This window comes from Canis lupus, chromosome 7, assembly GCF_048164855.1.
Source record: "Canis lupus baileyi chromosome 7, mCanLup2.hap1, whole genome shotgun sequence".
Lineage (NCBI taxonomy): Eukaryota > Metazoa > Chordata > Mammalia > Carnivora > Canidae > Canis > Canis lupus.
Window position 1 is genome coordinate 69,232,410 of NC_132844.1, and position 9,605 is coordinate 69,242,014.

Here is a 9,605-nt window from a genome sequence, read left to right on the forward strand (position 1 = left end):
CCCTGGCTCCACATCCACTGGGGGTGCTGCAGGGGGACCCCTGTCTCAACCTTCAGCAGGAGAGCCTGGAATTGGAGGCAAGGAGAAAGTGGGTGATGGAGACCTAGGGCTTTGGGGTGGTAGAGGCTGCCTCCGGGGCTGGCAGGGAGTGGGAGCATGGAGAGGCCCCAGGCAGGGAGGGACCAGGGCTTTGCAACAGATTCCAGAAATCTGCCCCTGGAGGTTCCCTAAGTAAGGGGGGGTGTTCTATTCCTGTCCCCTGCCCTGCAGCCCTTGAGGAAGGTACCATTTCTGCCCTGCCTCTCCCCTGACTCTCACTCCTCACAACGGGACTTGGACCCGCAGCCTCTAACCTGAGCCTCTCCTCTTGAGAAATTGGCTTCCAGGGCTCCCCTGCTGCCTGTCCTGTCCCCAGGTTACAGGTGCTGAGACAATGTGTGTCTGTCCTGGAGCCTGGAGTGTAGCGTGTGTCCATGTGAGCCAGGGGTGTGACACAGGTGTGGGTGTCTATTTTGGCTGCATGTCTGCTCCTGGCACCTCCATAGGTGTGCTTGTCTGTGTAGCGTGAATGTCTGTTTAGGCCCAATGGAGGGGGGCTTGTCCACACTGCACCCACATCGTGAGGATGGCTGTCACAGGCCGGCGGCAAGTGTGCCAGTGTGCATTCACAGCAGCTGGCGTCCTTGGCAGGTTGGGAGGTGGGGAAGGGGAAGCAGTGGAGGGGCTGGGCCCTGCCAGGGGTAAATTACAGAGCCGGTGACACAATGAGGCCACAGGCAGCAGCTGAAGCCCAGGCTTCCTGGCCCGCCCCTTCCTGGCGCCCCCACCCCCAGCCCCGCACCCCTGCCCACCTCCTAGGCCAGCTGACTGAAGTGCGGAGGAGTGTGTGTGGGGACCCCCCCTCTCCGGGTCGGAGCCAGGCTGGGACTGGGTGTGGGGGAGTGTGTAGAGGTGAGGCTGGTGCACTGGATTGTGCCTCTGGTAGTGCCCCTGGCTGAGCCCATCGTACTCCTGGGGGAGGATGGGTGTCACACGCACCTCTGCTCAGGAAATCTGTTCCCCTGGAGGGTCTGTGAGACTGCGTGTGTGTAGAGCAGCTGCGTTCCGCTCAGTCAGTATTTGTAAGGGAAGGAGGGGGGAAGAGCCTGTTTCTCACTGTTGGTCTTGCTTTCGCAGGACAGTTCCTAAGACTACACCCCAGAATAGATTGTAGCCGGTGCTCCAGCCCAGTCAGGCAAAACTAGGTTGTCAGACCAGGGGTGTTTGCCAGGAGCTCCCCGGGCAGCGCGTGTGCGCCCTGGGGGGTGGCTCGGATGGAGAAGGGGAGTGTGGCATCCTCAGCCTGGGCACCTTGTCCCCCCTCTGGTCTGTTTCCCCTCAAGGTGATTGCCCTGCTGAGGCCCAAAGCTAGGCGCAGGGTTTGCTGTTCAGCCCAGGACTTTCCTAGGGGCCCTCCCCACATCCGTGGAGCCCCTATTCTAGGCTCCGGCGGGGAGAATCACCCTCTTTCCAGGGAGGGTGCTGCTTCCTCTGCTCCCCTCAGCACCTAGAGCTGGGAGAGGCATTCCTGAGCCTTGGCCTCATCCAGCCTGTCTGGGACTCTAAGAAAGGGGTAGGAAGAAAGGGGAGGAAGCACACAGGCCCTGCCCTCAAGGGGGTGCCAGTCAGATGGAGCAGACACAGCCCCACCTTCAAGGACTGCCCTAAGGGGAGAAACACAGCCTCTCCCTCACGGAGCTTCCAGTCTGATGGGAGAGACAACGGCCCCCAGCATATTCCCACCACCCAGAAATGCTGACTATCCCAAAGTAACATAATTATGAGAATAGTGTGGGTTAAGCGGGGAGCCAAGGGTGGGGTGTGAACCCTAAGTGGCTATGTCAGGGGGCTAGAGAGAGGTGTGCAGGCTCCATGGGTCTGAGGTAGGGAGAGGGGAAGGACCAGTCTCCCCAGGACTTCTGGGAGTCAGACGTGCTATAGCAGTGTGGGAGGGTGGGTGCCACCCATCACCCAGAAGGCCTGGCCAGTGAAGCCAGGGCTGGGATCCCACAGGGAGGCCTGGGTGGGACCTATTCTGATGCATGGGTGGGAAAGACCCACGGCTGCTCCCCTTTACTCCCTATGTCCTGCTATTAATCCCCCGGGCTCATGCGGGACACCTAGGAGAGGTGGACAGATGAGTAGGGTCTTCAGAATTTTATACTTCAGTAAGATAGCTGGGGGTGGGGAGGTGGGGTTGCAGGGCTCCAGGCTCCTTGGAGAGAGGGCTGGTGCCCCCCAGAGACCTTTGTTCTGTATGAGGGATGATCCGGTCTCAGGCTCCCCGGGAGAGACCCAGAGGTAGTTGTGGTGGCTACCCAGGGCTGCAGTCTCCTTTGGGGGTGGGCTGGGGACAACACCTTTTACAAGCTCCCTAGGTGTGGGCCATGCAGCAGGCCAGGTAAATCAGTGGCTTTCAAGCTGTTCTAACACCAGACCTCTTTCTTTAAATCAGAATCAGCATCTCTGGGAACTTGTTAGAAAAGCAAATTATGGGCCCTGCCCCAGACCTGCTGAATTGGAAGCTTTGGGGGTGCTGTCTGCACTCTGTCTTGTAGGCCTTCCATGTCCCTGCGATGCAAGCCCAAGGTTGAGGACCACTACTTCAAACTGAGTGTAAGAAGGCCAACGTGTATGGTGGAAGTGTGTTTGGGGGGTGGGAGGAGGTGGCATTCAGGCCTAGGGTCATCAAGGGACTAGGGTTTGGGGATGGGTAGCAGAGTTCCTGGGATGCCAGACCTTCAGTGCTAAAACCAGGAAAGTCCTGGAAAAACTAGACAAATTGGCCACCCTGTCAGACCTCATGTTTAGCCATCCATTCAACAGGTATTAAGTACCTACTGCAGGCCAGGCCCCAGGTACGCAGTACTGAATGGGACAGATGTGGTACCAGACTTTGGGGTTTCTGCAGCCAAGAGGGAACAATGCCCACTAAAGAGTTTTTGGGGCCCAAAGCCAAGACTGGGCTGCTACCAGCCCCGGGCAGGAGGCCACCAAGCTACCGGGTCAGTGGGGCACACAGGACACACCTTCATGGAACTCCTAGTTCCCTGGGGTATTAGCTTGAGGGGTGATATACCAGCTTGGGTCTCTTCCAGCTCATGGGGGGAGGGTGGTTTCCAATGTCTCAAAACCTGCTTTTCTATCCTGCTTTCTCAAGCCCCAGAGGCAGAGGCAAAGGGGACCAGAAAGTGGCCTGTTAGCACCATGTAGCGCATGATTGTTTTTATACCAAGAACATTTGGAGGCCCCCACACCATCTCGGCCTCCAGGTCCGAGGAGCAGTCGTCAGGAGCCCACAGGAAGATGCTCAACTTCCAGGAGGCTCTGTGGCTCCTCTCTAGGCAGAGGACAGGCCGTGGGCCCTTTCTCTTGGATGCTCTGAGGCCTGAGGCTTCCTCCTCCCAGCCTGGATTTCCATCTCCCCACTCAACATCCTGGGGAGATTGGGGCACTCTCCCTGGCATCGAGAACTTCTCTCTGCCCCTAGTACCTGCCCTGCACTGCCCTGGGTGCCCAGCCAGGCTTGGCCCTGGCACTCTGAGCTTCCCAGGCCTTGGACCTCGCTGCAGACAGCCTGGCACTGAATGGCACATGGTGCCCAAATCTCACTTCAGTTGGCAAAAGTGGCAATTAGCATTTAATGAGGCTTCTTGCTTTATTTTTAGGTAACCTCCAAGGCCCTGCCTGTGTAATTCAGCCCACCATTGCTCGGCAGATAATTAAAGCATGTCACCATAATTTGCCTTTTTTTTTTTTTTTTATAAAGCCCGTAATTATGTTTTTATTGCGGGGGGGGGGGCGAGGGAGGGGGAAGAAGAGGGAAAGAAAACAAAGAGGTGAAACTGGGGCAGGAAATGGGGCTTGGTGCTCACAGCCAGGCTCCTTTACCCCATTGGCAGAACCAGGAGCCCCTGTTTTGGATGCAGCTACCCCTGGGTTTCCTCAGCTTCAAGGTCCACCCTGGTACTCCCTGCCCAAGACTGCCTCCTTTTTTTTTTTTTTTAATATTTAATTTATTTATTCAAGAGAGACAGACATAGGCAGAGGAAGAAGCAGGCTCCCTGCAGGGAGCCCGGTCCCGTGACTCCAGGATCACGCCCTGAGCCTTGTTGGCTTGCCTGGATTGCACTTCTGGGGTCCTCCTCTTCCCAGTTTGGTTGGGAGGGCCTTCCTGTTCTCCCCCTCCTTTCCTTATAATAGCAGCCCCAGTTTGCTTCAGAGCATTCCAGTGGGCAGGAAGGGGATCAGGCTAAAACCATAGTGGCCAGGAGTTGATGTTTCCTGAGCTGCACATAGGCACCTGGGAGTGCTTTGTACTACTCTCCTGTTACATGTTTGAAAATTTCTGCAGAAAGTGAGATAAAACTCCCTCCCAGGAAAGGGTCTGCTAACAGAGCCTGGTATCTGGAATCTGCTCTCAGGGGCACTTGTGACTTGCTGTTCTTTCTCACTATGAGGTGAAGGGCTGTTTTTCCACACCAGGAACTCCGCTAAAGTCAGTATTTTGATGCTGGCGAGTGGTGGCAGGCCAGCAATCTTTTGGGGGCCTCTGAAATCTGACTGTGAATCTACAGGCCATGCTAGGAACAGGAAAGGCAGTTGCCCACATCGGGGAGCCCACTCACCCCAAACATCTTCCCAACTGCCCCCTATGCCACTGAAAATTCTATTGGTAAAGCCTCAGACTCATGGGCCAAGGTGTGTTTGCCCAAAACACATCAGTTGGTCGGCAATCATCTTGGAGTCAAGTGTCAGGACACCGGCTGCCCTGAGGCATAGAATAAGGGACAGGTAAGCCGTGAAAGAACATGCAGGTTACCTTAACTCAAGCAGCAAGTGATCCCTTCACCACTTTCTGAACCCACATCAACCCAACATTGTATTATGTTCACGTACTTTGTTCATCATCTTCAACCTCCCACAGGAGTGTCAGCCCACCAGGGCAGGGAGTTTTGGTCAGCGTGATCACAGTTGAACCCCAGGGCCTAGCGCAGTACCTGACACATAACAGGCATATAATATTTGTGGAATGAATGAGTTAGGGGGTGAAGAGAGGGGCTGGAGACCCAGACGGACCTACTTAGCTGCACCCCCCCCTCCACAATCCCCAGTGCTTGGCTCTATCTCTGAGTCTCTGCCCAAAGTCCAGTGATCATTTCTTCATTGCAGCTGCCCAAGGTCTTCTCCAGAGGCCTGAGGTGAGCCTGAATGTATCATACTGGTGACTGGGTGGGGAGGTGACCCCCACCACCCGCTCAGGGTGACAGGCATCCTAGAGTTGGAATGGGGAGACCTGGAATCTGCATAAGGCTCTGCTGCTAACTCACAGTGCAATCTCGGGCAACTTGCTTTCCCTCTCTGGGCCTCAGTTTCTTTATCCGTGAAGTGAGGGATTGAGCTCTGAGCCCTGGGAGCCTGGGTAGGGAGCCAGCATTCCAGCAGTACAGTAAGGGGAGGTGACTGCAAAAGAGAGTCTTGGGGGCATGTTGCTATGGCGACTGTGCACACACCAAGAGGTGGGGGAGGAGCTTGTGTATGCAAATCAGGGCCTTTGGCATTCCCAGTCTGGGTCGTCTCTGACCAGAGGGGGCTCCGTTAAGATGGTGGGGCAGGGGAAGAGGATGGAGAGTGGTGGGGTTCTCAGGGAGCAGGACGAGTCCGGGGGAGCCTGCCAGCCCCGCACTCTGCCACAGTGTGGTGTCCGGGCCTACAGATCAAACAGCAGCAGTGGAGGAAACCGAGGCCCAGGGGTCAAGAAGTTCGTCAGGATCTGGGAGACCCGGGAAAGACCCTCCTCACCACCGCCCTGGTCAGCCCGGGAAATCAGGGAGGCACGGTTCTCGGGGGCGGGCGGGGGCGCCGGCAGACCTCTCCTGGTAAACACTGTCCCTTCTGGGGGGGCCCTTGGGAAAGCAGGGAGCGGAGCTCGACGGAAGACCCTGGCTCTGGTCCCCGCCAGGTCACCGTGACTCGGCCACTCGGCCGCCCGACCCCGTGGAACGCAGTTAACAGTCCCACGCGAGACGCTCTCAGGCCTCCGAGTGGACACACAGCAGGTCCGGAGGGGCCCGGCGCCTGCGCTGGAGCCTTGGCTGCCTCACCCTCCAGGGCCCCGCTCGCCCTCCCCGGTGGGTTAGGGCTTCCTTCCCCTCGGTCCTCAAACGCCGGGGCTCCCTCTGGGGCTCCAGGCCACCTCCACGCCCTCTTCCCCTCTCCTCAAAAGTCCGGGGTCCCTCGCGTCTGGCCGCGCAGCCTCAGCACGTGCCCGACATTCCACATTCGTCCCCCACATTTCCCAGCGTCCCTTGCAGGTGGGCTGAGGCCACGTGACACTTCTGGCCAATGAGCTAGCGGCGAGGCGCGACCACGCCCATCACCTCCGGGCTGGGGCGCAGGCGCGGGTGTCCCGGGCCCGGCCTCTCGCGGGGGCCGCGGCGGTCCTCGTGGGTGCAGACGGCGGATCTGAGGTGGAGGGCGCCGGGGTCTCCGACTCACTGGTCGGAGCTTATCCTCTGCCAGCCCCCTGTGAACTTCGCATGAATAAAAAATAAGCTTTTTTGTTAGGATGCTGAGATTTCAGGATTTGTTTCTAAGTTCTAGCTTTTCCTGTTCTGACTAATGTATCATCGGGCACCTGCCAAATTTATCTCGCTCTCCCAGCCACCACACCTTCTGTGCACCGTGCTAGTCACTCAGAATCCTCCAGGGTGCAAGCCATAGCCTCTCCGAAATGTGGCCCTGCCCCACGGTCCAGTCCGCTTGGTGATCCGCAGCCTCCAGCCTCCCGGGCCAGCAGCCCCGCCCCTTGCCTGCGGCGGCCTCGCACCCCAAGTCTCCGCGGTCCCTGCCGCCCTGGACTTCAAGCCTCCGCACGCGCACTCCCCGCCCCCGGGGTTCCAGCCTTTCTTTCTGTTCCTTAAACACGTTGCTCCCTGCCTTCTGGCGTCTGTGCTTCCCGGGAGAAATCTGCCCAAAATCCTGATCTTTGTCCTTTTGTATATAATGTCTCTTTCCTCTGGCTGCTTTTAAGGTTTCTTCTTTATCACTGGTTTTAAGCAATTTGGTTACGATGTGCCTCGGTGTGGCATCTCCTCATGTTTCTTGTGTTTGGGTTTCGTGGAGCTTCTGGGATCTATGGCTTTGCGGCTTTCATATTTGGGAAGATTTTGGCCATTATTTCTTCAATACTGTTTGTGTCCTCCCGTCTATCGTCTCTCCTTCAGGGACTTCTGTACACATGCAGTAGGCCTCAAAGTTGTCCAATAATGCAGTGATGCTCTATTCTTTCATTTTGGGCCTTTTTTCTCTTTGTGTTTCATTTTCTATATTTTTATTACTATGTCTTCAAGTTCACTAACCTTTTTGTCTTGGGGTGTCCAGCTGCTGTTAATTGTTTTCAGTGCACTTTTCATCTCAGTACGTAGTTTTCATCTCCAGAGGTTTGAGTGGGTTTTTTTCATATCTTCCATGTCTTCCAGTTAAGTGTTCGTTTTCCTCTGGCTTCTTGAGCATGTGGAATACAGTTACAATACTGAATATCCTTGTCTACCAATGTCATGGCATTTCTGGGTTGTTTTCTATTTATTTATTTATTTATTTATTTATTTATTTATTTATTTATTTATGATAGTCACAGAGAGAAAGAGAGAGAGAGGCAGAGACACAGGCAGAGGGAGAAGCAGGCTCCATGCACCGGGAGCCCGATGTGGGATTCGATCCCGGGTCTCCAGGATCACGCCCTGGGCCAAAGGCAGGCGCCAAACCACTGCGCCACCCAGGGATCCCTCTGGGTTGTTTTCAATTGATTGGTTGATTTTCTCATTATGGGCTGCATATTCATCCTTCTTTGTGTAACGGATAATTTTTTTTAAGATTTACTTATTTATTTGAGAGAGAGAGAGAGAAAGAATGAGCATGGGGAGGGGCAGAGGGAGAGGAAGAGAGAATCCTTAAGCAGATTTCCTACCAAATGCAGAGTTCAATCCCAGGACTCTGAGATGATGACCTGAGCCAAAATCAAGAGTCGGCTGCTTAATCGACTGAGTCACCCAGGCACTCCATATTGGATGTCAGATATTGTGAATTTTATCTCATAGGGTGCGGGTTATTTTTGTATACATATAAATATGCTTGAGCTTTGTACAGAGTGTGGTTAAGTTACTTGGAAATGATTCAGTCCTTTCAGGTCTTGCTTTCCAGCTTTGTTAGGGAGGGCCAGAACAGCATTTAGTCAGGGCTCGTTTTGTCCCACTATGAAGCAAAACCTCTAAGCTTCCTGCTCTGGCTGGTGGGGCATTTATAATCCTAGTGATCGTTCCCTCTAAACAGCTGCAGTGCTTCCTGCTGGAACATGATTGCTATTCAGCTGAACTCTTGAGGGAGGACTCTTTGGGATTCTCTCTGCGTAGCTGTTTCCTCCCTGGCCTCTGACCTGTGAACTCTACCCACCTTGGCCTCTCTGTCTGCCCAAACATAGGAGACTCCAGGGTCTGCCTGGGTCCCCTCTCCTCATGCCAGCGCCTGGAAGCTATCTCTGGGCATATGGGGGACAATTGCAGAGCTCACCTCAGTTGTTCTCATGTCTCAAGGACCACTGTCATTTGTTGTTTAATATCCAATATTTGAGAACCAGGGTTCCATGTAGTTCATGCATTATGTTGCTATTTCAGACAGTAAAGTAAATCTGGTCCCTGCTACTTCATTTTGGTTGGAAGTGGAAGTGTCCTCCTATCTTTCTAAGATGCAGATATGCTCATGCTATTCCATATTCATTTTTATCAGAGGTTCCTCAGTGATGTTGGCCTAATAATAACAAGAAGGGCTAACTCAGTGCCAGGCACTACTCTAAGTACAACGCCCATTGTTTCATCTTTGCAAAGACTGTATAAAGGGAGTACTGGTTTTGTTGTCACTCTACAGGTGGAGGCACTGAGGCTAAGAGAGGTTAAAATAACTTGCTCAGGTGCACACAGCCAGGGGATGGTGGAGCTGGGATTTGAACCTAGATGGTGCAGCTCCGGGGCTTGCTCTTAGCCTCCAATCTGCACTGGCTTCTGCCCACCATCCATTTCTCCCTTCAGTTGTTTCCTGAGTGCTGCCATGCGCCCAGGTTCGCTGCTAGTTACCAGAGATGGGGAGCAACTAGCTTGAAGAAATAATTATGAACTAAGGGGGAAAGTAGGTCCATGCATCCAAAGTTCAGGATCTTTGAGTCTATTTCCTAAAGGAGTAGCACCTGAGCCAGTCCCAGGAGGATGAGAGGTCTGTAAGCTGGAAGCAGGAAAGATTATTTCAGGGATGAGCAAAGAGACAGAGGTGATAAATAACATGATATTTGAGAGGAGGAGCCAAGTAGGGGCATCAGGAAGATGGAGATGAGCAGTCCAGAGGAGAGAAGTGAATCTGGAGAGGTGGGCAAGGGTGAGGGGAGGAGGGCCTCGGAGGATCTGCCAAGTGGCCTGCAGGGAGTGATTTGGCCAGAACTACAAAGTGGGATGGACATGATATGGATGATGGTTTGGAAGGGCCTGGCCTGGAGACTGGGAGACCTATGAGGCAGCCAC

The 9,605-nt window shown here is 54.5% G+C and overlaps 1 long non-coding RNA gene across 1 annotated transcript; it reads left to right on the forward strand.

Moving 5' to 3' along the window:
* The first annotated feature begins 5,615 nt into the window (after positions 1–5,615).
* LOC140636357 (uncharacterized) lies at positions 5,616–6,841 on the forward strand. Its single transcript, XR_012033622.1, has 3 exons — positions 5,616–5,851; positions 5,959–6,098; positions 6,342–6,841. It is a non-coding gene; the product is annotated as an uncharacterized lncRNA (long non-coding RNA).
* The last annotated feature ends 2,764 nt before the right edge of the window (positions 6,842–9,605 follow it).